Source organism: Mycteria americana, chromosome Z, assembly GCF_035582795.1.
Source record: "Mycteria americana isolate JAX WOST 10 ecotype Jacksonville Zoo and Gardens chromosome Z, USCA_MyAme_1.0, whole genome shotgun sequence".
NCBI lineage: Eukaryota > Metazoa > Chordata > Aves > Ciconiiformes > Ciconiidae > Mycteria > Mycteria americana.
The window spans coordinates 66,587,997-66,596,135 of record NC_134396.1 but is presented as its reverse complement, the minus strand read 5'-3'; positions in this window follow the sequence as shown (position 1 = coordinate 66,596,135).

The following is an 8,139-nucleotide window of genomic DNA, read 5'->3' as shown; positions in this document are numbered from 1 at the left end:
CATTAAGCTACTAGAAAAATATTCCAAATGGTGCGCACTTAAAGAACTGACCAATCTGTTTCATAAGTGTGTATAGGTCTGACAGCAAAGAATTTTTGCAAGAACATGGTCTGTATTTATCCTGTTCTTGAACGATGAGTGCTTAGCAGAAGCCTACTAAGATCAGGGACTTTATCCATGATTCAATACCAACAATCCTTTTTCTGCAAAAGTACAAGAACCTTGCCTATCAGCAGTGTTTCCTTCCTGCAAAGTGCACTGAATCACTGCAAGATACTTTCTTGATAACTGATTGGGGGGGGTGGTGGTGGTGGTGTAAGTCAATGAGCAGCCCAAGTTTTGTTTAATTGCTGCATTTTTATTTATATTAATTCAATGCATTTAAAAGGCTGCTGTGGCTGGAATGGAAAGGAGGTTGTTATACTATCAAATATTTCTCCTGTAGGCTAACAAAAAGAAGCTGTCTCTTAACCTGATGGCAATGAAAGACAGCAAATGAATCATTGCTTGAGGAAACCAATTTATTTAGTCACTCTGTCACGGTTATTTATTACTTACCAGCACATGCTGTTAGTTCAATTAAATATAAAAACCTGAAGTTCTCTTCCAGCCCTCCCCCCACCCCAATTTTTAAAAACACACAACAAACAAGAAAAATGACATGAATCTGCAGTGCTAAAGCAGAACCTTTTGGGTTTATTGTGCTTCTCTTGTTTTAATTAAGCTTTGTTTATTAAAAAACAGCTAAGGTATGGGGATTATTAATCTTCTTCAGTAGCTAAAGATAAAAGTTAGCAGAGAGAGAGGACATTATAAAAGTACAATGAAGTAGTGAGACAAAGTGTTGATTACAACATTTTATCAATAAAAATACAGGGAGCTGCAAACAGCAAACATTTTCTCCCTTTTGCATACAAAGGAATAAGGAATGAAAACTCCTAATTTTTACATATGGGCATGTATGTCATAACGTTAGCACTAAATGTACATGCCGTCTCACAATATAATCACAGATGCACAGAAAACCTCACATACACTTCAGTGCTGCATTTCCTCCTGCATCCGTGTCCTTTGTTTAAGACATGATGAGGGTAGATAACAGAATTTTGGTCCTCATGAGAGGATTCACTGTTCTTTGCTTAATGGTTCAATTAACATGGAAAGCCTTCCTTATAAATATAAAACATAAAATAAATAATATAAATATAAAATCTACTGGTCCATAGAAAATTTGGCATTTGGAGATTCATTTAAGATGTATCATTGCTAAAGTAACAATAAATTAAAGTTAGTCTACCCAAGACCTTTTTCCACATTAAAGGGATAGTCTGAATTGCAATTCTAACCAGGTTTACATGTCAACCATGTCAAACACTGCCCACTGATTCCTGACCGTGATTCCAGGTTTCAATGATAAGCATGTATTACACCCCAACAGCTTTAGGAGCTGCCATTCTTCACTGACCACAGCTCTCACTTCAGTTACGTTCATTCCTTTTGCCCTGTTGATATTTAGTGAACAATACTGGCAACATTACCTTTTTCTGCAGCAAGTAGAGGATGAGTAGGGGCCCAGTGGCTCCCTGTTCTCCCCCTCTGTTGTTTATGGCTTAGCTTCCCAATACAAATTTCAGTGTTAATTTAGGGCTGTGGCAGTGAAGTAACGTATTTTCAAAAACTGGTCCACTAAAAAGCGTTTCAGTCATTCACATCTTTGACATGTCATATTTTTCATGACACAATAAAAATCTTAGTAAACTTCATTTCTCAGTTCTCAGACAGCCAATGTTTATTTTAAAACATCCCAATGTTGCAAAAGTGCAAGGAACAGGATTCACCTGCCTCGAATGACCCTAGTCTGCGAACAGACAGAGATACCTGCAGAGCCTCATTATTTTTGCTACAGGACTAAGATTTACCAACTGGAGATTTAGTAAAACCATGATCTACCAGTTCCTGTATCAGTTTGTTTCACCAAATAAGTAATTTACTGATGATAAACATCATCATGCCAAGACATGTATAGAGGCATACTCTTAAAATAATGAAAGCACAGAAATTGTCGCAATGGGCTCTCCTGCAAAGCAGATACTACTGTATTCTTGAAAAGAATATGCAGATTAGTTAGTGAAACAACTGATGAAGCTCTAGTGTTGTGTGACCTGACACCAATATTTGGTAAGAAGAGACATATTTGAATGGCCTGAATTCTACCTAAATCCTGATACCTAACTCTTTCTATTAGTGGGTTCTAGCTCTTCAGAAGTGCCCACACAATATGAAAGAACAGACTCAGGAATTTAAAGGGAACGTCGATTTTCTAAATAGGGCCCTACTATGGTAGATGCTACCTATTTCAACTTCCTGGGAACAATATTAATAGCTCTATGGCATTTTAGTACAAAGATAAATTCCATAAGAAACCTATTTCTTTAAAATACCCTTTTTTACACAGTTAAACAAGAAGGCAATCCATTAATAGAGTTGCTTAGATCCACTGAGTATTTAAAAAGGTTAGTAGAAATTTAAGATAGAAAAGACATTACCTGCCTCTACAATGGCAGGAGGTCACTTCAGTTAATTTTCCAATACTGCATCCACTCAAGTTTCAGTATACCTCTACATCAATGTCCTGATAAGGCCTGGAAAACAAGTGGGAGAAGGTATCAAACAATCTCAATTTTGCTCGGGGTATAGAGCAGATGGCTTCCTAAAAAGATAGTTTAAGGACTGCCTGTATTAGTAACAAAGCAATCCTACAACCTGTAGTGATACAGGAACTGGTGCAGCCAAAGAAATAGGACACTAAAGCAGAAGCACTGGGATATGCAGTGTATAGGAATTCCCCTTTATGGAGGAGAAAATGTTACGGTTGTTAAATCTTGATGAAGAGCAACATACCTGTCCCCAATTCCAGCAAACCGGGTTATGCGTCCTAGGTCTGAAGTGCCACATTAGGACTGAAGTAACCAGGGTGCTGGTCTCAGCCTTTCCACTCATCTCAAGACAATGAGAGCATCACCTCATCCTTAAACGTCAACGTTTCATCTAAGTATACATATAACAAGATTTCCTTGCTCCTACCTTATGTTTGTCTAAATTGCAAGTCATTCCCCTTTACTAGTCTACTCCCACCTCTTTTTTTATGTAGGGAAAAGCAGTGCTTACAACTTGTTTATCCAGTTTGGGTTCTGCTCTTAGTACATAGCTCTTTGAAACGGACATTGTTAAAGCAACACAGCCCCCTAGTGTGGATGCAATTCAAAAGTTTAATTTCTACAGAATTATAAGAAACTAACTTTAACCAGACTGCACATGGTAACAATTACACTGTAAGTGACTTTGCTTAAAAAAAATACCAATAATCAGAATTATGTAGCTATTGGCAACATTGGCAAATTTAATAGCTAAAATAGTTTACATTAGGAGCAGTTCAGCTACCATTTTTTAGTTAAGATCTTCATCATTTCAACAAGATGGAATTAAATCAGGGACCTTAATTCTGATGCCTCATATCTCAAGGACTGAAGGAACCTGGGGTATCACTTGTGTAAGATAATCCAGCACCATTTTCAGCAGTTAGATTTCCACTACTCGTTCTGTTGTGTCGACACAGCAAATTTGATCGGGATGCTGATCCAAGTTGGGAGGAGCAAATGGACAGGATTCCTGGCTCGAATGAGCTTCCTGATGTGGTTCTCTACATGCCCATGTAAACACTACCTGCACAACAGTGGTACGGGAGGGAGGAGACAAGGAGGCAGCCTGGGAACAAGTAACCTAACCAAAATATATTCATAGTTCCTCACCAGTATTCATATTCAGCTTAAATGTCTTTCCCAGTACTCTATTTCTGCCTGTCTTTGCAGGCAAGTTTCAACATGTTTAGACTAAACAAGCTTTTCTAGTCATGCCTCATGTCCTCTGTTCCTCTGGTGACCTTAGAAGTCTTCGTCTGCATATACAATAGATATGTCTTTGATACAGACATGCAGAACTGCACACAGTATTCCAGGGAAGTAAAGCTGAGATTTTGTTAGTAAAGTAAGCTTCACTGGAGTCTGAAAATGGAAGATGGGATGCAAGGTCATAGATTTGACAATTCACGGTGTAAGCTATTACTCTAGAACAACTTTGCAGAACCATTAGATACAAAAGACAAAAATTCAGTTTTGAGTCCGACAATAATCAAGGCAGATCCCATGAAAAAAAATTACATTTTCCCATGTGCTTAAGAAAGCAATGATGCACTGAATTAACATGCATTTTTTTTAAGAGAGATTATTACTTGTGCTCTACAATTTAATAACCATGCAATATTTACATTTATGTTTTTGGGGTCTTCCTGTGTCTGACTACAGAGTCAGTTTGTGGTATGTGGCTAAACCTTTTTACAAACTTCAGATTTTCTTCACCTTTTATATGTTCTGTTTACATATTTTAATATTAATGCCAAGAAAGGCCCATGAAACATGAGATTTGACAAAAAAAAAGAAAATCCAGTATTTTAACATTTAAATTTGGCCATAAATAAAGTGAACAAACATTTTTTTTCTCTCCATATATTGCAGATTGACTTAGCAATAAACATCAACATTTATATTACTGGGACTAAATTGCAGGACTCCATAATCAGGTTTTAATTTGGTGTCTATGCTCCTAAAGTTATGCTGTTCTTCTTTATGTTGCTGCATCAATTAACCAACTCGTCTCCCTTCCTGACTAAAGAGCCTATTTCACAATTAATCTTCAATTATCTTCTGTGAAAAGGGCACATTTACCAGCGTCAGTGATCTCAGAAAGCTAAATCAGTGCTTATAATCTTAAGATGGGCATGTAAAATGCCATGTAACAACTTACTACACATTCATGTGCACAAAACCTTTTTTCAGTTGCTGTTTTTCAGAAAACCCTTGACATGCTTTATCCACAGATGAAAATGAAGTAACTTTAGTTAAGAAAAGCGCTTTTGTAGACTAATATTTAAAAAATAATAGTAGTAACCAAGCAACCATTTACGATCTTTATAGCTCTGACCGTTTAAGGAATCAGATGGTGAAGAGACGTTTTGTGCCATTACAGTGTTCCCCCACGGCGGCTGCTGTTTGTGAAACCGTGCTCCCTCAAATACAGACAACGCTGCAGGAGAGTGCTATCCAGCTGCCTCGCTTGGTGAGATTCACAATGCAGTGCCACACTGCTCATGTTTAATGTGGCATTTCAACGGTCTCCGGTCAGAACAGCACCATCTTAAACCATCTACACAGATTACTTGATTCGCTACGTGCTGCCTTTGTATCTATTTAGAAGTAACCTGAAGTCAGTAATCAAAACTTCCATTCACTGCAATTAATAATTACAATAATTTTAAACAGCAGAGAACATATTTTATAACACAGCTTAAAAAAAAAAGTTATGGAAAGCACTAAGTCTCTTAGGCAAAATATTTTTCTGAGAGCAAATACTGTAATGAAAAGTGTTACAAACAGAACTAATTCTTTTCTGAGGAAATGCCTGTGATTTGTCTCTCAAAAGTGGCATCTTGAAGTCTAATTACTATTCTCTATGAAATCACCATAAAAATAACATCAAAGCCTCTAAACAGAAATAATAGATACTTTTGGCTCTCCGGGGAGTCATGCTTTTTTATTTACCTAATACAAACACAATCAACCCTCCTCCTCAAAAAAGCACTGTGGTTCATCTATAAGGACAGCCAAAATTCATTAGAAAATATTTCTGTTGCAGTCCAGAATATAATGAGGATCTTTTTCCTCATGCTGACCAATGCCCAGTGTATAATATTTTTTCCCAACAAAGTGGTTAATCAAAAACCAGTAAAATTATTTTAAGGTTTCATAAATAATTCATGACTGCATTTTACATACAAATTGCCTCTTCGTCCAAGTGAAATATTAAATTTATTTTTCAAAGAAAAAAATCAGAGAGATATTTAAAAGTGAACCACAAAACCATTGTATAATAAATATTTTAAATACACTGGATTTTTTTAACTGTGCAGTGATATGAATCAGTGCAGGAATCCATATAATTTAGCTGATCTGGTTTTAACCTAAGCAGCAATAGTACAATATCTTAAAAATTAATTAGCACTTGTGTAATCAATCACATGAAGTCTCTCTTATGATATATTTTATTTTATTTTTGTAAACAGCTTAATTTAATTTTCTTGGAATCCTTCTCCTCGTTTAATTTCAAATTTAATTGGGCTGTAATTACAAGTCTTCTCTGTCATATGCATAGTAAACCTGTTTCATCTTTGTCACACTACATATTAAAGTTAGCATATGCAACTTCTTGATACAGACCTTGAAATAATAACCTTTGACAGTTCATACTACAAAATGAACTTTTAAAGGTGACCTGGAAAACCAATAGGAAAATGAAGCTCAGTTCAGAAATAAATGCCATATACCTCCAGCAAGTAGGCAGTAGAAGAGAACTACATTCTAGTTTATCATTACTAGCAGTATTTCCTTGCTGCCAAACAACTGCAAATGTATCATTCTGTGACATCACTGAATGGACATCACACATTTGACTGTATCGGTTCTTCCGGTGGTCTAGGAAACATGTTTCTAATTAAAGCTGATTTACATTCAGCTTTCCTAAAACATGCTAAGTTATGCTTCACCAAGGCATGGCTTCCACATGAAGTAGCCTTTTGCTGTTCAGTGGTTGGCAGAAATACATGGGAGCCACGCAGGAGCATGCAGTCAGCAAGGAATCACCTCTGCAGGTGATAAAACCACAAGGGCTGGGAGTACCAGTAAAAAAGAGAGGATACAAGCCTAGAAACATTTGTCCTCTCAGTCAACTATTACTGTATTGTACATTTTTCTTCAATAATAAAGACTGATTTTTGGTTTTTCATATTGCTTGGGATTTTGCAAGCCTCATCAATGCTATGGCAGATTGCAGAACTGGCAAATGAACCTTTGACATGAAAGAAGAGAGGCAAACAATAAGGAACAAGTTTTCCTATCGGTCCAGATACACAGGGTTGCACAGCAGGACTAGGAAGCAAATGTCCTTGCAGGTGAGCTTTTTCGTTTCCACAGCAGGCAGTGTGAGGTATTCAGTCCATTAAGGATCTAAGTATAGCAGCAGTAAAACTTATTTTTACAGTCTAACATAGTTCCACTAGCCTATGACTGTACAAAGAACAAGACAGCACATCTAGGTTTTTCAACTGTCTTACCTGCTTTTGTTTCTCTGTACTCAAATCACAAGTTCACCAAACAGCCAAATGAAATTAACTGAAGACAACACACACATATTGTGAGTTAAGTTACCTTTTGAATTGGATACATATATTCTAACTCACATCATCCATTTTCTAAAAAATAATAGAAAAATGTTGTTGCCACAGATAACTGATTACAGTCAGGTGAAATTTACTCAGGTCACTGCCATCATTTAGTGAACGCACACTGTAATTTTCTCAGCTGTATTTAGTGAAGGTTTTAGTTAATAATTTACACTGCACTATTTTTCTACCATTTTACTCACAATACTGTTGATTCTAGAGGAAATCAATCATACTTCAAGAAATACATAAGAAGCTTGCTACTAAAGACAATGCACTTGACTACCAACAAAGAAAGGAAAAAGAGTAGAAAAGGGGTTAAGAGGAAAGGGGGAAAAAAGGTGAAAAAAGGAAAGGGAAAATGAGAATAAAGGGAAAAAAGGGAAGGAAAAAAAAAGGAAGGTGAAAAAAAGAAAATTATAAACCTTGCAAGAGAATTCAAGACATAATATTTGACTAGAAGGAGGTCTGCAGTAATATTACAAAATAGCATGTGGAAATTACCTATGCTACTGTTGCAATGTATCTAATTTGGTTTCTAAGTAACAACACACCGGAAAATCAGGAGTAACAATATATAATACATCATTTTACTTAACAAGGACCACGTTCGTAAACTTTGTACCTTAATAAAAAACAATTTGTGTGTGCGTGTATGTAAACAAACACACACAGAAATATTTTCATATGCATTTGATTACCAGCCAAATATAAAACCAGCACTAATTCTAAACAAAATCAGAATTATTTTAATTGTTGTAAGAAATTATAACAGGAAAATTAATCCTGTAATACAATTTACTTACAAA